This window comes from Bos taurus, chromosome 8 (genome assembly GCF_002263795.3).
Source record: "Bos taurus isolate L1 Dominette 01449 registration number 42190680 breed Hereford chromosome 8, ARS-UCD2.0, whole genome shotgun sequence".
In the NCBI taxonomy this organism is placed as follows: domain Eukaryota; kingdom Metazoa; phylum Chordata; class Mammalia; order Artiodactyla; family Bovidae; genus Bos; species Bos taurus.
Window position 1 is genome coordinate 59601231 of NC_037335.1, and position 20310 is coordinate 59621540.

General features: G+C 39.0%; 1 protein-coding gene across 3 annotated transcripts in view; it reads left to right on the top strand.

Annotated features, from left to right (window-relative positions):
* The window catches only part of LOC516849 (phospholipid-transporting ATPase FetA), a 110741-nt gene that overhangs the window by 1392 nt on the left and 89039 nt on the right, over positions 1–20310 (top strand). The window contains exon 2 of one of the 3 annotated variants that reach the window (XM_059889555.1): positions 7603–7646. The gene's annotated coding sequence lies outside the window, so the exon portion shown is untranslated. Of the gene's footprint in view, positions 1–7602; positions 7647–7853; positions 8056–20310 lie in introns of those variants that run through there. The other 2 variants (XM_010807956.4, XM_010807958.4) reach the window with 2 other exon arrangements.

Genomic DNA, 20310 nt, shown 5'->3' on the forward strand with positions numbered 1-20310 from the left:
GGGCCTGACTTTGGTCTGTACTGAAAGTGATGTCTTAAAAGTGCTGTCTCCTTCACTCCAGACCACACAGATGGTAACTGTCCTCTCGGGGGGCGGGGGGAAATAACAAGCCTTGTTGTATCAAGAGTTGGAGGTATTCTGCAGACTGTATCTAATCAGAAGTGGAATAGAAGTACCTTTAAGTGGATTTTTTTTTAAAGCAAAATCATTTCTATCAGCATAAGTGTATAATTCACCTAGTCATTGTGAATATTTGGGCTAGCTCCATGAATAAACCGCCCCCCCCCCCTTTTCTTGAAGCAGCATGGCTAAGCTAAAGAAGCAACATGGAGTAGTGGAGGTGGTATTGAAGTGGGAGTCAGAAGACATGAACAGGAGTCTCCGCTCTGCTACATACTAGTCAGGGGACCTTGACTTTGAACCCTTCAGAGGCTGTTGTTTGCATCTGTAAAACGGACTATGCATCCCTGCTGTGTCTACCTCAGAGGGATCAAATGGGCTTTTTAAAATTGGAAAGCACTTTGAAAACTATACATTTTCTTTAGGTGTATAAGGGATTATTATCATTATTACAAATGATCCTCTGAGCTCTGATAACTTCCAAGGAATTTGTCTTTCTGTGTCCTGGATTCAAAATCAATAAATATGTGCTGTGTGTATCATATGTACCAGGTACTCACCTAGGCATGGAGCCTAGTATTGAACAAAGCAAAGCCCATATGAATTTAGGAGTGAGTAATCATATTGAGTGCCTATTAGGTACCCAGTGCAGTATCACAGCCTGGTGAAATAGTAGGCAGAGATTAGATGATGAACCTAAGTCTGCAGCTGTATAGCTGTGAGAGTCTTTCCCTGTATGAGCCTGAACCTTCCCATCTGTAAAGTAAGGTGGTTAGACAAGGTAAAGTCTTCCCTGGTGGCTCAGTCGGTACAGAATCTGCCTGCAATGCGGGAGACCCAGGTTTGATCAGTGGTTTGGGAAGATCCCCTGGAGAAGGGATTGGCAACCCACTCCAGTATTCTTGCCTGGATAGAGGAGCCTGGTGGGCTGTATAGTCCATGGGGTCACACAGAGTTGGACATGACAGTGATAACATGGCTTCTGTAGTGACCCAGACAGTAAAGAGTGCCTGCAATGCAGAAGACCTGGGTTCAATCCCTGGGTCAGGAAGATCCTTGGGGAAGGGAATGACTACCCACTCCAGTATTCTTGCCTGGAGAATTCCATGGTCAGAGGAGCCTGGCAGGCTACAGTCCATGGGGTTGCAAAGAGTCAGACATGACTGAGTGACTTTCACTTCAGACAAGTAAAGTCTAAGGTTCTCTTGAGCTAAAATTTGTTTGTTTGGAGATTAAAATTGCTCAATTTCCCTGCAATGAGTTTATTGTCCTGACAGGATGGTCAGACTAACAGAGCCAACCAGTCTTAGAACTAAAAGGACAACAGAGTGCCAATGTCACTTGAGATTCAGCAGAATAGTAACAGCAGTGTTGCTCTGTGGGTAATAGAATGCTTAGACTTCTTGGGGCACCATGTAGACATGGAAAGATGGGAAGCTTCAGATTAAAGGAGAGGAAGGAGACTTGATTGAAGACACTGGAAATTTAATGAGTGGAAGAACAAAGGAGAAGAACATGCCATTTATTGTTTAGTATATCAGTCAAGAGTCCTTGTAGGAAAATAATTGGTGGATTCAAAAGAATTTAATTGAAGAGAGTTTAACCAAAGGATAATTTACAGACGTATGATCATTGTTAACAAAAACTAAAAAGAAATGATGAAACCCAACAGTGGTGAATCAGTAGCACTCCTAGGCCTCAAGGGTAAGAAAGGAGAGTGTTGTTACTAGGGCCCAGTGAGACCTACAATTTGGTAGACTGACAGGAAGCTGTAGGCTTAAGTGTTAAGCAGCCATTATAAGGACTTAGACGAGGCAGCAGGAAAGTAGAGAAATAAATGCCCTAACCTTTCTCTTCTTGCCCTCTGGTCTCCAGCTGGTACCTGCAATTGACAACACCCAGACAGATGCCCTGGGCAAGGTAGTTTGGATAATGTAGTTTATTGAGGTCAGCTTCCCAGAGCAGGGCAGAGGGAGTTGGCTGGAAGGAGGCCCAGCAAACAGAATAACCAGCATACAAGATATCTAGGGGAGGAAAAGTCACCACTATGGACTCTTTCTTTCCAAGGAAGTTATCCCTGTGTTCAAATTCAAAATCTACTCTTAGGCTTAGTCTCTTTAGCTGTCATTGTCCAATATTTTACTCAGTCCATGGAAATGGCGGTAGTATTGCCTTTGTCCTAGAGTGATTGTGAGGATCCTGTGATGTGACACATGAAAGTGCCTAGCACATGCTGGAGGCTCAGTGTATTTTAGTTCCTTCCTTAAAGCATGTGCCTAAATGGCTCCTTGGCTGAAATGCTTTTCCAGTCAAGACTTCAGAGGGTTGCTGGAACTGGAGTGAATGAAGGGGAGAATACCAGGAGATGAAGTCAGAACTCTAGCCCATTGTAATGACTTTGGCTTTTAATCAGAGTAAGGTAGGAAGTCATTGGAAAGTTGTGTAACTTCTGATATCAGGGTTCCTATTATTCACTAGGGCATCACTTGTTCATTTAAAAATATTTATTTAGAACATACCACATGCTATGTACTGTTTTAGGCACTGGAGATGCATTAATATGTAGTCCCTACGCTCAAGGATAATGCGGTCTTTAAAGGAGACAGATGACTTCAACTTAAAGTATAATATTAAGATATGAGTAAACATAGAAGCTCATAATAAGGACATCATCCTTGGGGCATCTGAAAGACTTCCTGAGCGTGATGATGTAAATTCAATCTTTCCCGTAGAACTTGGAAGTGAAAGTGAAGTCGCTCAGTCGTGTCCGACTCTGCGACCCCATGGACTGTAGCCTACCAGGCTCCTCTGTCCATGGGATTTTCCAGGCAATAGTACTGGAGTGGATTGCCATTTCCTTCTCCAGGGGATCTTCCTGATCCAGGGATAGAACCCAGGTCTCCCGCATTGTAGACAGACACTTTACCGTCTGAGCCACCAGGGAAGCCCTCAAATTAAATCTTTCCCGTAGAACTTAGCCAAGTCTAAACAGAGGGAAATGAAATTCTAGGGATTTGGAGTAATATGTGCACTTGAGTTTAAAAAAAAAAAGTAGTTGGTGATGAGCTGGAAATTGCAGGTAGCTTATATCACTGCATTTTGGCTTTGTGTAGGACAATGGTTAGAGACAAAACAGAGACGTAAACAGAGGCCAGATCATGAAGAATTTATCCTAAAGGCAATGGTGGGTTTTTAAGCAAAATGATAAGTCACTCTGGCAAGATGAAGAGTCAGTTAAAGTGGGGTTTAGGTGGAAGGTGGGAAGGTACAAATCTGCTGGAGACTATGAGGCTAATAATGGTGGCCTGAACTTAAGTAGAAGCTTTGGGGATAGTGATAGAGGACTATTCCAAGTTAACTTTTTATTAATGAGGGAGAAAGTACAGAACTTCATGATTAATTGTTAAAGTGGGAGAATGAAAGAGCATTGTTAGAGATGACTCGGGTTTCATGGCATGGACTACTAGGTAGATAATAAGACTAGTAACAGATGTCCAAAGACAGGAAATACAAGAGAAAGCACAAATTTGGGGTGTGTGGGCATTGAGAATAAAGGTGATAATGTCAGTTTTGTAAATGTAGATTTTTCATTGTAAAATGCATGTTATGTTAAATATACCATTTGAAAGTGTACAATTACATGACACTAAGTATGTTCACAGTGTTTCACAACCATCATTACTGTCTGGTTCCAGAACTTTTTATATAATTGTATTTATTTATTTTTGGCTGCACTGGGTCTTTGTTACTTTGTGTGGGCTTTCTCTAATTGCAGCAGGCAGGGGCTACTCTTCGTTGTGGTGCGTGGGCTTCTCATTCCCATGGCTTCTCTTGTTGTGGAGCATGGAATCTAGGCACACGGGCTTCACTGGTTGCGGCACACGGACTCAGTAGTTGGCGGCTTGTGAGCTCAGTAAGCGCAGACTCAGTTGTTATGTTGCAGGGGCTTAGTTGCTCCATGCTGTGTGGAATCTTCCTGAACCAGTGATTGAACTTGTGACCCCTGCATTGGCAGGCAAATTCTTATCCACTCCATCACCAAGGAAGTCCCAGAACTTCTTCATGTGCCAAGAAGGAACGCCATCCCTATTAAACAGTCACTCCTCAGTACATGTAGATTTTGAGGCAATTGTGTGACATCCACATACAGATGTTAAATAGATATTTGAATATGTACTACTGAAGCTCAGGATAAAAATTCAGGCTGAAGATACATATTTTTGAAGCATTAGCATACAAGTAAGGGGTTCTCAACCTGGGGCCTATTGTCTTGAGTGAGAATCTCTGAAATGTCCAAATGCATAGATTTCTGCTCTAGAACAGATTGTCTTGTTAGGTGACTAGCCAAAACTTCTTTCTGAGTGATCTTTTTTGGCTGTTAGGTGGGTATAGAGAGTATCATTTACAAAGTCAACAATAGGGAGTTAACTAAATTGCCATAATTTACAAGTGTGTGTGTATCCAGTATAATATAGAAAGTGTGAAAATGAAAGTCACTCAGTCATGTTCAACTCTTTGCAACCCCATGGACTTCTCCAGGTCAAAATACTGGAGTGGATAGCCATTCCATTCTCCAGGGGATCTTCCCAACCCAGGGATCAAACCCAGGTCTCCCACATTGCAGGCAGATTCTTTACCAGCTGAGCCACCAGGGAAGCCTGGGATGGGTAGCTGAGCCACCAGGGAGTACTGGGATGGGTAGCCTATCCCTTCTGCAGCAGATCTTCCAGACCCAGAAGTCAAATCAGGGTCTTTTGCATTACAGGAGGATTCTTTACCAGCTGAGCTATCAGGGAAGCCCAGTATAGTGTAGACTTCCTGGTACACAAGCAGTTCTCAAAATATTAGATCTGAACAGCATCAGCATCACCTATATTTGTAAGAGAGATAAATTCTTGGACAGCACCACAGACCTGCTGAATTAGAATCTCTGGTCAAGGGCCAGAGGAGGGGGGAAAGGAGGGCACAGCTACCAGGTGATTCTGATTCATATTAAAGTTTGAGAAAAACTGGTGGACTATTCCTGGCCAACTCTTTCAGCCCAGTAATAAAACATGAGTTCCTGGTTTTCTCATTATCTTATATGTAACAAAATCTTCATGGCAACATTTTGCAATGGCTAATGAATTCCTCATGAAAAAGTTTTCTTTGAGTACTCTTGTCCATCTGTGACCTTCTCTGTCATCCCGAATCATAGATACAAATATTAGTATCTACATGCTCTTTCCCCCTTTAGTGTGCAGGAGTTATCTTCAACAACTGTAAAGATTGTTTAATTATAGATAACTGTGTCTATCTATAAATTGTAGACTGTGAACAGTCTAACTGTTACCTAACTGCTGGGGAAAAGCAAATATTTATGTGAATACCCTTTATTTTCTACCTAGTCCTTTGTCTTGGAATCTCCCAGTCTTCTGCTGAGTCATATCCTTGGCTTTGGAGAATATGAAATGAATCTCACTGAAATTGCACCATTCTTTCTTCTCTACCCCTGTCAAGGAATATACAGCTGCATGGCCGTGTCTAGAGATGCAGTATATACAGCTGCATGGCCGTGTCAAATCTTTGTGTCCCCTGGAATAAATAGCCATAGTCAGGAAGAAATTAGAAGCCACAGACTGATTCTGAAGAGAATTGGACTTTGTCATCAAGGCCAGTCAAGGAAAATTTTCAATTTCTGCCAATCCAAGGGTTAAGTGAGGCAGTGCAGTATTTTAGTTGTCTCTGTCTTTCTAAGAAGACTGTATACTAATTGAGGGCATGGATGATATTTTTTTGCATTTTTGACCATGTCTTAACTAACATGTACTAGGCACTCAATAATCACTTGCCAAATTTAATTTACTTAATCCAGAAGTTAGAATATAAAGATTTAAATTCTGGCCCTACCTTTAAGCCACTGAAAGTTAACTTAATTGACCTTTGATTTCCTCATCTCTAAAATATAAGTTTTGCCCTGCCTACTTCCCCTGTATAAAAATCTAAAGGGAAAATGTATATGAAGTACTCTTTAAAAAAATAGAGAGATCTGAAAATGTGAACTTACATAATAATTTTATTTGTGTGCTCTCTACCTTAGAGGAACAGTTGGTTCATTCTGATTGAGGAGAGAGAATAATATAGAACGGTGAGCTAGCAGTCGAGAGATACTGGTTTGAATCCTGATCACCTTTAAATTCTTTGGGTCTTAGTCTCCTTTCATCTCGAATGACAGAGCACAGATCAGGTTCCCAGCTTTGGATATATATAGGAATCCCTTGATACTGAAGAATACAACTTGCATTGACTTGATTTAGTTGGTCTAGGATGCATGTTGGGTCTTGAGATTTTTTTTTTTTTTTTTTTGGTAACTCCCTTTTATTTTAAATCAGCAGAGCTGTTTATTCAGATTAAATTTTATATGGGAATCCAGGTTACAAAACATCTGTCAGTAGGGCTTCTGCAGTCACTTTTTTAGGACTTTAAACTCTGACTACTGGTTCCTTTTTCTGATATCCCATTTTATAACTCCTAAGGCTACATGGAACACTGATAGAAAACCATTGAAATAGACAATTTCCAAGATCTTTTCCAGTTCCCAAATTAGGTTTTGGCTCTATGTCTACTCACAAGATCTCTGTCCTTTTTCTTAACACCGGCCTGACTTGGAGGTTGGCTTTCCATTTACTTCCTTTTCATTACCCTGGCTTTTTTGCTTCGAGGCGATGAATAGTCTAAAATTCAGTAGGCAAAAGCACCTCTAGGGTATCTTGTCATACCTCCCCCTGAACCAGTACATCCAGGGTGGGGGCCAGATATCTGTATTTTCTACAAAGGTTTTTCAGTTGTCTTTGAAACAACTGATCCATGAATGATACTTTTGGGAAAGATTGTCTTAAGAGATTTTGGGTCAAATGTAAAGCAGCAATGAATGATGAAATGTGGGGTCATAGTAGAACACTGGATTTCATCCTGAACTCAGTGCCAGATCTATCAAAGAGGAGCATCTGGGCATTTAAGGCTCTAATTTATACTTCAGAAGCAGGCATGTGACCAGAATTCTCAGTAACCGCCACAGATCCCTACTTGACAATCACCTCTTTTTTAAAATCACTCATTAAGTTTTATAGAAAGAACACAGCTGAGCATCATTCTGTTGGACAATCACCTCTTCATTTGGGGCCATGTGTATAAGAAGGATGATATAGAATCATGGTCACCAGGGGTCAGGCAAGCAGGATTCAAATCTCTATCACTGTGACTCTACCACTCTCTGATTGTATGTCCCTGAGCACGTCTTAACCTTAAACCTTGTATTTTTCCTCTTTCAAAAAGAATAATACCCTCTTCTTAGGCCCGGATTTTAGTAAAAATTAAACAAGATGGTCTACGTAAAGCATATAGGAAAGTATCCAGCACACAGTAAATTTTGTCAAATTGTAGGTATTATTCTGTCAGCAGGGCCTGAGCTAACTGACAAGAAGTTTTTTGTTTTATTCTTAGGTGGTGTTTCTCTGAGATTAAATATATAAAACCTTTTAATTCAGGTAAGTGCTTAGCTCATATCTGCTGAGATACCCAAAGTTCAGTAGTCAACAATAGTATTTACTTAGTACTGCACTGTACCACATTCTACTCAGAAAGCCAGGAAATTGGCAGCTTGTGCTCTCAGAGCACTCATAGAATTGAACTGAAGCCCACCAGGAAGGTTCTTACAATTTTATATTTCCAAGAAACTTCTTGGGGCAAAACTCAGACTTGACTTCGCTCTGACCTGGCTTGAGACTACTTTTGGCTACAAAGGTGGGAGGAAAAAAAAATTATAGAGTTGAAATTATTATAGAAAGTTTTTGGTTTTAACCACTGATGATATTAATTCACATTTGAGAGGAATGTTTCAGTGTTCTTTTCAGAGGGCAATGAGAGGGATGTTCTACCTATAGACTTGAGGCACAGGTAAGTACTTTAATTTTGAAGGTATTTAAGAGAGAAAGCCAAAGATCTGCTGTGATAACCATGGTGGAAGTGTCTTTAGCAAAAGCTAAAGATGAGAAAGTGTTCTTCATATGTGAACTTGCAAGGGGAAATAGAAATAGACCAACAAGAACTTTCACTGGGCTAATTGAATTAATTGGGATTATTAACATTCTATAAAATGGAATCATGATTTGAATACTCCTCCTGTCATTAGTCCTTTTTCCATGTGAGTTTAAGGTAAGATGACCGAAGGGTTTTGTTGAACTTGTTTCTCTTTTTATAGAGGCCTAACTTAATAACTAATTTCTTCAATACCGGACCATGTACTTTGCATTCTTAGTGTGATAATTTGTCATATTAATATAATTTTCTGATATGGCTATTTTGGAGAAAGCTTAGATTTTCTACCAAGGTTTGGAACTAAACTCTTGACATAATTCCAACAACTATTGATTGCTGTTTGGGAGGATTTTCTCTAACGGAAAATCTTCTCTTGTAGTTTTTTGTGGACATACTTGCTTTTAAAGAATTTGAAAAACAATAAAAGAGCTATGGGATTTCCAAAGAGTGTGTGTGTGTTTGAAGAAGAGAGGAAGTTGTTTTGGGTTTGGTAAAACAAAATCAGTTCCATTTGAATTACGCTTGTTGTTATAATTTTAAAAGCTGAGCTTTGAAGGATGGGTGGATGGATTTTAGCTAAATAGAGGAATATGAGGGTTGTATAAAAGAGAATTATCCTGAGATTGAGAAGGGAGAGTTGTTTAATATTTCACATGAAACCTTATGTAGTTTGAATTTTTTTTAAGCTTATGTATACTCCATGTATATGCAAGAGGTTATATACATTTACCCAAATACTGCCGTTAATGTCTGCATTTGTGGCTTTCCAAATCCTACGGTGTTTGATTTGACTCTAATTTTCTTCCGTAGGAAATTTCACTCTTCTTGGCCTGTTCATAATCTGTTTTTGTCTAATGATGGCATCAGCACATTTGTGCCTTTACAGACATACTATCTGGTTAAGATCTGTGCCCATCTTTGTCTTGCTCTGTCTTTATGGGAGCCTGTAGTATTTACCGAAACACATTTTTAGGCCTGAAGCTGTTTTCACTTAATATCCTTTAATATAGGCTATTGGCATAGTGCCAAAGCATTGTTCCGTAAAAGCCAGTCTGAGTTTGGGGCAGAACAATGAGATTGAGGTAAAGCTTTGATTGTCTGTCTCAGTCCAAGGACGAACAAATTTTACGGTCTGTAAAGAGTCTTAGCTCTTTAAAAAAAAAAAAAAAGCATATTAAGAAAGTTTTAAAAGCTTAGGACCTTTCCCCAGAAAAAATACACAGGTATAGACAATTTTAGAAGGTTCACAAAGTTTCTAGAGTTCATCTGTCAAGCCTTGGCATTAAAAAAAAACCAAAAACTAATACTAAGAAGTGAACAAGGTGTATATCCTTAAAGTAATTCTGCATAAATATTATATCTCAAGCTTTTAATATATATTGAACATCATTAAGTTTATAGTTATACCTGAAGTAAAGATAGTCTATATTCTAGAATTGTGTGCCTTACCTGTCAGATCTTTCTTAGAAGGGACCACTGGCCCAAACTGAGGGTTTTAGAAACAGGACTGAATTAAAAAAAAAAAATGCACGTCCTCTACATTTCAAGGACTCCTAATCATAGGACCACCAGGGAAGTCCATCTTTTCATCTTTAAATCTGAAACTCTGTACCAATTGAACAATAACTCCCCTTTCTCCCAATTGCCAGCCCCTGGGATGGCAACCACCACTCTTCTTTCTGTCTCTATGAATGGGACTACTCTAGGTGCCTCATAAAAGTATAATCATACAGTACTTATCTTTCTACGACTGGCTTATTTCACTTAACATAATGTTCCTAAGGTTCCTTTACATTGTAGCATGTCATAATTTCCTTCCTTTTTAAGGCTGAATAATATTTTGTTATATACATATGTGTGTGTGTGTTGTTTAACATGTCACATGTTGTTTAACTATTTGTCAATGGATATTTGGGTTGCTTCTGCTCCTTAGCTCTTGTGAATAATACTGCCAAAAGCATAAGTATACAAATCTCTCCTAAGTCCCTGCTTTCAGTTCTTTTGGGTATATACCCCAAAGTAGAACTGCTGCATTGTATGCTAATTCTGTTTTTAACTCTTTTAAGAGCCACCATATTCTTCTCCATATCAGCTGCACCATTTTACATTTCCACCAACAATGCACAAGGATCTAATTTCTAATTGCATTCTAATTTCTCCACATCTTTGCCAATAGTATTTTTTTTTTCTTTTTTAAAAAGTAGTAGCCATCCTAATGAATGTGTTGGAGTAGGTTTTGCACACAAAAACCTAGGAAGACATCCTGAGACTATGGAACATTTTAAGAGCCTTTGAAGGCACCAGTGTATGAGGAGGGAGCTGTTAAGGACACAGGGCAGATTCAGATACCAAAACCACCTAAGCTGGGGATAAAGTTGATAGCCTCCTCATGAAAATTAAGGGACCTCTAGGTATATAATCACTACACAAAAATCAAAAGCTTTCTTACTCAATAGCATTATCAATTAGGAAATATAAGAGAAAGATTCCATTCACATTAGGAACAAAATCTTAAACTGTCTAAGAATAAACATAAAAAGAAATGCAGAAAACTTAACTATAAGACTTTATTGATAGACAAAAAGATGGCCTGAATAAATGATGAAATATAGGCATGTTTGTAAATGGAAAAAAATCCTGAAACTATGTACTTTATTTGTATAAATGTGTGTAAATGCAAAGTAAAAGTTACGGAAAGAGGAATAGCAAACCATTAACAGTGATTCTAGAAAGGGGAGTGGGATATAGTGGTGGATATTATGAAAAGGGACTTTAATGTTTTACTTTGTATACCTCTGTCTTGTGTGAGTTTTTAAAATAAGAATGTACTAATGTATGATTTGTAGGAAAAAAAACTTTCTTAAAGAAATGAAAATAACTTGAAATATTTCATGGCGTTTTATTTCTGCATAAAGATGGGGTAATTTAATTCTCACTGTGTGTAGAGCCCCAGTCCCTAGGCTTTTTGGAAGGTATTCAAAGGGAAAGAAAATACAATTCCCATACTTCAAGATTATGGATTAACAAGGAGTTAAGACTCCCAAGCATCACCTACTCAATGGACATGAGTTTGAGTAAACTCTGGGAGTTGGTAATGGACAGGGAGGCCTGGCGTGCTACAGTCCATGGGGTTGCAAAGAGGTGGACATGACTGAGCGACTGAACTGAAGACTCCCAAAGAGTGGAGTGGCAGAAGTAAGTACATAAACATCAGTAAATAAACATCATTGGAAAATAAATGATTTTTTCAGATAACAATTTATTTTCTGTTCAGCAGTGTTTCTGTTCTAACCATTTTAGACGAAACACTTTCTAAAATTTGTTAGATGTTTTCTCACTTTCTTAAATACAATATATGAAACAAATTTTAACCTTTATTTTGATGATTCAGTGTTACATGTTATGATACTGTATTATTTCTAGTGCCTTCTGGAGCTATTGAACTGTATGTGGCTTTTATTACTATCGTTTTAAAAATATTTATTTATTTATGACTGCTGTGTCTTCGTTGCTTGGTGGGCTTTTCTCTAGTTGCAGTGAGCAGGGGCTCCTCTTCATGGCAGGGTGCGGGCTTCTCATTGCAGTGGCTTCTCATGTTGAGCACAGGCTTTCGGGTGCGAGGGTTTCAGTAGCTGCAGCTCCTGGGCTCTAGAGCACAAGCTCAGTAGTTGTGGTGCATGGGCTTAGTTGCTCCACAGCATGTGGGATCTTCCCCGACCAGGGATCGAACCCACGTCTCCTGCTTTGGCAGGAAGATTCTTTACCACTGAGCCACCAGGAAAGCCCCTTTTATTACTATTTTAAATAGCCTCTCCTTGCTTGAATTAAAATACTTTAGTGCATAAATTTCATGTTGTCTGCATTGGCTGTTCAATGGTTAGTTGTTGCTTACCACCAGCTCGCTGCCAAATATGAATGTTATGGATAAGGGGCTGCTATAATACAAAGTGACTGCACTTCAGGGAAGACAATAGAAGAGGGCTTCTTCTCTATTCATATTTACTTCTCACAGTTTTTCTCCTCACATTTTCCCTGCCATTCCTGATTATCACCTAGTTGTTGGTATACATTTTTATATTAATCATAATAATTTTATGATTATATGTGGTGGTTAAAAGCACAGGCTTTGAAGTTAGACTATCTGTGTTCCTTACTGGCTTTGCCATGTATTAGCTAAGTGATATTGCTCTTTACAACATCGGACCTTGCTTCTAACACCAGTCACATCCACAACTGGGTGTTGTTTTTGCTTTGGCTACATCCCTTCATTCTTTCTGGAGTTATTTCTCCATTGATCTCCAGTAGCATATTGGGCACCTACCGACCTGGGGAGTTCATCTTTCAGTGTCCTATCTTTTTGCCCTTTTATACTGTTCATGGAGTTCTCAAGGCAAGAATACTGAAGTGGTTTGCAATTCCCTTCTCCAGTGGACCACACTCTGTCAGACCTCTTCACCATGACCCATCCATCTTGGGTGGCCCCACACGGCATGGCTTAATTTCATTGAGTTAGAGACGCTGTGATGCGTGTGATCAGATTGGATAGTTGTCTGTGATTCTGTTTTCAGTCTGTCTGCCCTCTGATGCCCTCTCTCAGTGCCTGCCATCTTACTTAAGTTTCTCTTACCTTGGACATGGTGTATCTCTTCACGGCTGCTCCAGCAAAGCACTGCCGCTGCTCCTTAACTTGGACATGGGGTAGCTCCTCTCAGCCGCTGCTGCAATATTGCACAGGAACCTGGAATGTTAGGTCCGTGAATCAAGGCAGACTGGAAGTGGTCAAACAGGAGATGGCAAGAGTGAACGTCAACATTCTAGGAATCAGTGAACTAAGATGGACTGGAATGGGTGAATTTAACTCATGACCATTATATCTACTACTGTCGGCAAGAATCCTTTAGAAGAAATGGAATAGCCATCATGGTCAACAAAAGAGTCCAAAATGCAGTACTTGGATGCAATCTCAAAAACAACAGAATGATCTCTGTTCATTTCCAAGGCAAACCATTCAGTATCACAGTAATCCAAGTCTATGCCCTGACCAATAATGCTGAAGAAGCTGAAGTTGAACAGTTCTATGAACACCTACAAGACCTTTTAGAACTAACACCCAAAAAAGATGTCCTTTTCATTATAGGGGACTGGAATGCAAAAGTAAGAAGTCAAGAAACACCTGGAGTAACAGGCAAATTTGGTCTTGGAGTACTGAATGAAGCAGGGCAAAGGCTAATAGGGTTTTGCTAAGAGAACACACTGGTCACAGCAAACACCCTCTTCCAAGAACACAAGAGAAGACTCTACACATGGACATCACTAGATGGTCAACACCAAAATCAGATTAATTATATTCTTTGCAGCCAAAGATGGAGAAGCTCTATACAGTCAGCAAAAACAAGACCGGGAGCTGACTGTGGCTCAGATCATGAACTCCATATTGCCAAATTAAGACTAAAATTGAAGAAAGTGGGGAAATCACTAAATCATTCAGCTGTGACCTAAATCAAATCCCTTATGATTGATCATACAGTGGAAGTGAGAAAGAGATTTAAGGGACTAGATCTGATAGACAGAGTACCTGATGAACTATGGACAGAGGTTTGTGACATTGTACAGGAGACAGGGATCAAGACCATCCCCATGGAAAAGAAATGCAAAAAAGCAAAGTGGCTATCTGAGGAGGCTTTACAAATAGCTGTGAAAAGAAAAGAAGCAAAAAGCAAACAAGAAAGGAAAGATATACCCATTTGAATGCAGGGTTCCAAAGAATAGCAAGGAGAGATAAGAAAGCCTTCCTCAGTGATCAATGCAAAGAAATAGAGGAAAACAATAGAACGGGAAAGACTAGAGATCTCTTCAAGAAAATTCAAGATACCAAGGGAACATTTCATGCAAAGATGGGCTCAATAAAGGACAGAAATGGTATGGACCTAACAGAAGCAGAAGTTATTAAGAAGAGGTGGCAAGAATACACAGAAGAACTGTACAAAAAAGATCTTCATGACCCAGATAATCACAATGGTGTGATCACTCACCTAGAGCCAGACACCCTGGAATGTGAAGTCAGTTGGGCCTTAGGAAGTATCACTACGAACAAAGCTAGTAGAGGTGATGGAATTCCAATTGAGCTATTTCAAATCCTGAAAGATGATGCTGTGAAAGTGCTGCACTCAATATATCAGCAAATTTGGAAAACTCAGCAGTGGCCACAGGACTGGAAAAGGTCAGTTTTCATTCCAATCCCAAAGAAAGGCAATGCCAAAGAATGCTCAAACTACCGCACAATTGCACTCATCTCACATGCTAGTAAAGTAATGCTCAAAATTCTCCAAGTCAGGCTTCAGCAGTACGTGAACCATGAAATTCCATATGTTCAAGCTGGTTTTAGATAAGGCAGAGGAACCAGAGATCAAATTGCCAACATCTGCTGGATCATCAAAAAAGCAAGAGAGTTCCAGAAAAACATCTATTTCTGCTTTATTGACTATGCCAAAGCCTTTGACTGTGTGGATCACAATAAACTGTGGGAAATTCTTCAAGAGATGGGAATACCAGACCACCTGACCTGCCTCTTGAGAAACCTATATGCAGGTCAGGAAGAAACAGTTAGAACTAGACATGGAACAAACAACATACTGGTTCCAAATAGGAAAAGGAGTACGTCAAGGCTGTATATTGTCACCCTGCTTATTTAACTTCTATGCAGAGTACATCATGAGAAACGCTGGGCTGGAGGAAGCACAAGCTGGAATTAAGATTGCTGGGAGAAATATCAATAACCTCAGATATGCAGATGACACCGCCCTTATGGTAGAAAGTGAAGAACTAAAGAGCCTCTTGATGAAAGTGAAAGAGGAAAGTGAAAAATTTGATTTAAAGCTCAACATTCAGAAAACTAAGATCATGGTATCTGGTCCCATCACTTCATGGGAAATAGATGGGGAAACAGTGGAAACAGTGACTGACTTTATTTTGGGGGGCTCCAAAATCACTGCAGATTGTGACTGCAGCCATGAAATTAAAAGACGCTTGCTCCTTGGAAGAAAAGCTATGACCAACCTAGACAGCATATTAAAAAGCAGAGACATTACTTTGTCCACAAAGGTCCATCTAGTCAAGGGTATGGTTTTTCCAGTAGTCATGTATGGATGTGAGAGTTGGACTATAAAGAAAGCTGAGGGTCGAAGAATTGATGCTTTTGAACTGTGGTGTTGGAGAAGACTCTTGAGAGTCCCTTGGGCTGCAAGGGGATCCAATTAGTCCATCCTAAAGGAAATCAGTCTTGGGTGTTCACTGGAAAGACTGATGTTGATGCTGAAACTCCAATATTTTGACCACTTGATGTAAAGAGTTGACTCATTTGAAAAGACTCTGATGTTGGGAAAGATTGAAGGCAGGAGTAGAAGGGGACGACAGAGGATGAGATGGTTAGATGGCATCACCGACTCAATGGTATGAGTTTGGGTGAACTCTGGGAGTTGGTGATGGATAGGGAGGCCTGGTGTTCTGCGATTCATGCGGTTGCAGAGTTGGACATGACTGAGCGACTGAACTGAACTGATACTGAGCTGAGTTATGTTGGGCAAGTTACTTAGCCTCTCCTTTGCCTTAGTTTCATTATCTGTAATGTTGAAAGAGTAATAATACAATGGTATTAATTATACAGTGGTATTCATCTTTGTAATACTAATCATAATATTATTTTAAGGATTAAGTGAAAAAAAGATATGTAAGTGCTGACAACATAGTGAGCTCTGAATTAATGTTACCTCATTATTTATTTGGAGAAGGCAATGGCAACCCACTCCGGTGCTCTTACCTGGATAATCCCATGGATGGAGGAGCCCGGTAGGCTGCAGTCCATGGGGTTGCTAAGAGTCGAACATGACTGAGCGACTTCACTTTCACTTTTCACTTTCATGCATTGAGGAAGAAAATGGCAACCCACTCCAGTGTTCTTGCCTGGAGAATCCCAGGGACGGGGGAGCCTGGTGGGCTGCCATCTATGGGGTCGCACAGAGTCGGACACGACTGAAGTGACTTAGCCGCAGCAGCAGCAGCACTTATTATTGGGCTTCCTGGTAGGTCAGATTGTAAAAATCTGCTTTCAATGCAGGAGACCTAGGTTCAGTCCCTGGGTCAGGAAAATCCCTTGGAGAAGAAAATACATTTCCTTCCTTCCTTCCACTCCAGTATTCTTGCCTGGAGAACCCCATGGACAGAGGAGCCTAGTAGGCTACAGTCCATAGGGTCACAAAAAGTTGGACATGATCAAGCGACTTAGCACTTTTATTACTAAGTTTAATAATAGAGTTCACCTCTTGCCTATTTATGTAAAATGCCTGAGCTTTTAGCTCGTAGACACTTTGTCATTAGTTTCGGCTGCCCAGTGGTCAACATGCCTTTAATATGTTAGCTTTCATTCTCAAGTAAGTCCTTAAGGAATTTCAAATTCAAATACTTTTGGCATGAGCTAAGCCCAGCATAATTAGGAAACTGAATCTGCTACTAAAAAAAAATCACAGATCCAAAGCTACTTATGTATAATCTTTCATTCTGCATGCCACTGTCTTCTCTCCAAGCCTGACTTCTTCTTAAGAGTTTGCCACACTGTCACTCAGTGACCAAGTACAAGATAGAAAGTCAAGTACAGGCCTTGTTAGCAGGTATTAGAAACGTCAATACCAGTATCATGACATTATACAACTCCAGGGACACAGTTCTCATTGTGGTCTGTGAATGGTAACCACTAAAGATATGCAGTGTACACCTGGGTGGCCACATATGTTGCCTCAGGCAAGGTAGCCAAGGAGATTAGACCTTCATTTTCTTGAACAAATGGGAGACGTTCTACAAAACAAAAAAGAATCCCTGTGGTTTAAAATGGAGAAATATTCACCCAAAGGATGGGAATGGGCCTTAAATTCAGGACTTAGAATCAAAAAGCACGACTCCCAGGTCTGTTTTTTTTCCACTTTATATTTCTCAGAGCCTAAGTTTTCTCAACTGTAAATGGATTATTACCTTTCCCTGTATCTCAAGCTTAATGAGATAATTTTATAAGTCATGAAACCTAAACAAATGCAAATGATGAGTTTCCCTTATTCCTTGTTATAGTTTTTGTGCTAAGGAAAAACAGTCTTCAAAAGGTTTGTGATCTCTGGTTTATTCATGGTTCAGAGACTTAAAGGAGTTTTTTTTTTAAGCAATGATTGATCTAGCTCTGATGATCAGATGCAAAGAGCATTGCATAATGTTCTGTATAATGAGGAGTGTTTCTGAGGGTATAAAATGAAGAGAGATGGAACTGATGGGGGAGAAAAGTATAATAGTTAATGGATATTTTACTCCTTTAGTTGCTGTTGTAGTGAATTGTATATTTTCCTACTAAAATAAAAGATCCAGTAGGTTTAAATCAATAAAATGAAGTTAAATGAAAAGTATAATTATAAAATTCTAAAATCCATGGGTTAATAAGACCAAGTATACCATTTTTCTTTTTAAATTTATTTTTTTAATTGGAAGAAAATTGCTTTACAGTGTTGGGTTGGTTTCTGCCATACAACAACATGAATCAGCCATAATTATACATATATCCTCTCCCTCTTGAGTGTCCCTCCCCTCCCCCCATCCCTTCCCTTTAGGTCCCAAATATACCTTTTAAGAAAAAAAAATTATTTTTTCATTTCTTGGTCATCCCTTTGAGAGAGCCAACTAGTAAGAAAACTGCTTGACCTCCAAAAGAGCCAAACAGGAAATTTTTTTTTAATTAATTTTATTGAAATATAGTTGATTTATAAAGTTGTGTTAGTTTCTAGTATACAGCAAAGTGATTCAGTTGTACATATATATAGTAGTTTGCATCTGCTAATCCCAAGCTACCAATCCATCCCTCCCCCACCCCTCCCCCCTGTTAGAAACCACAAAGTCTGTTCTCTCTGTGAGTCTGTTCTGGTTCACAGATTAGTTCACTTGTGTCATATTTTAGATTCCACATGTAAGTGATATCGTATGATATTTGTCTTTCTGACTTACTTCATTTAAAAAAGTATGATAATCTCTAGGTCCATCCATACTGCTGTAAATGGCATTATTTCATTCTTTTTTATGGCTGAGTAGTATTCCATATCAGTTCTGTTCAGTTGCTCAGTTGTGTCTGACTCCTTGCAACCCCATGGACTGCAGCACGCCAGGCTTCCCCGTCCTTCACCTACTCCCAGAGTTTGCTCAAACTCATGCCCATTTTTGATTGGGTTGTTTTGTTACTGAGTTGTATGAGCTGTTCAAACAAGGAAATATTGAGTAACAATGAAACCCTGGGGCCACAGAGGCCTATGCACAATTACTAAGCTTTGACACCTTATTTACTTTTCTGTTTAGCTTTTCCATTTTAAAAATGTATATCTAATTATATCCATAAAGTTTTTCATAACTGGATATAAGTATTAATAAATAATGATAAAATTTTAAATTAATATGGCATATATTTGATTTTAAAGGTTATTTGATTATCAATGGAAAAAATTATTTGAATCTGTTTTTACCAAGACTTTCACTGCTACTATAAGACAAATGCCACTTTTTCTTGACTTCTCCACCTGGAATAATTCCTCCTTCAGAACTATTTTGGCATTTTGTTTACTATCCTCTCCAAATCCCCTTAAAGCATTTATCATTTTTGCATTATATCTATTTGTACTTTTAGATCTCATTATCTTCCTCATTCACAATCTTATTCGTTTCTGTATTTCACTGTAACATGTACACGATTGCTTCTTTTTTTGTCCCCAACTTTATTGAGATATAATTGACATTTAACACATTGTACAATGTAATTATTCGATATACATATGTGTGTATGTTAGTATGACTCTTTGTAACCCCATGGACTGTAGCCGCCAGGCTCCTCAGTCCACAGGATTCTCCAAGCAAGAATACTGGAGTGGGTGCCATTTCCTACTCTAGGGGATCTTCCCAACGCAGGGATTGAATCTGGGTCTCCTGCATTGCAGGCAGATTCTTTACTGTCTGAGCCACCAGGGAAGCCCATATATAAATTGCATATGTATTTAATTTGTTTGAGTTGTAAAGTTTTATATATCCAGCCTATGGTTAATTGCCTTAAGAACATCTCTTTGTAAACTATATTTTGTTTGGATCCTACTCATTTCCCTCCTACTCCATTGTCTTTTTCATCTTTTGCTTGGATTGTAGGACTTAAATGGTAACTAAGAAGTCAGTTGTTCTTCCACTTTCATTTCTAAGATCTTGGAAATAAGGGAAATTAGATTTACAACTGAAAATTAAATTGTAAATTCAGCACAAATCAAGGCAAAGCTACCCAAAAATCACCCTTAAAAGACAGCCTGGGCAGATTAAGAGTTGACTAAATATATTTGTCTGAAGAATATTCATAAACTGCTGTTAGTTAACAAAGATGACATAGGAACACAAGAGTGAGAAGCATACTTTGGTTGTGCCTGTGCAAGTACTGTCCAGGAGAGAGAAGGTAGGTCACAAACTTGAACATTTCTCTTGCTGCATTGTGGCCTGATGTTATTAAATGTTTAAAGCACACAATTTAATTTCCCTGTCCTCTAATTCCATGTTGATCAAGCAATCTTCTGATAATGATTGAATTTTCATATATATCTTTTTCCAAGGAGAAAATATCTGAATGTGCCAAAGTAAAAGTTATAGTCACTGGGACAATTAATCTGTTTCATTACAAATAATCATCTGCCATTCTGGTCTTAATTAGCCTCTAAAACCTTATCAGTATTAATGTGAATTGTAGATTCAGTCTCAATGAACAGCCAAAACCAAGTTTCTGAGTCTAGAAACTGAAGTTCACATCCTGGACTTTACAGTGAATCACAAGGTAAATTCCACTTCATGGATATTTTACCTCATACAGAAAAACTGTCAAATGTCACCCCTTCTCCCATCCTCATTACAAATGCCTTAACTCATATATTCATTATTTTTTTCCTCTCAATTACAAATAGCAGCATCTTAACTCATTTCTGGGCCATCAGTCAAGCTAGACTCCATTCTGATGCTGTATCTTTCTGAATCACAAGTCTGATGATGTTAACTAACCTTTTAAAGTTTTCA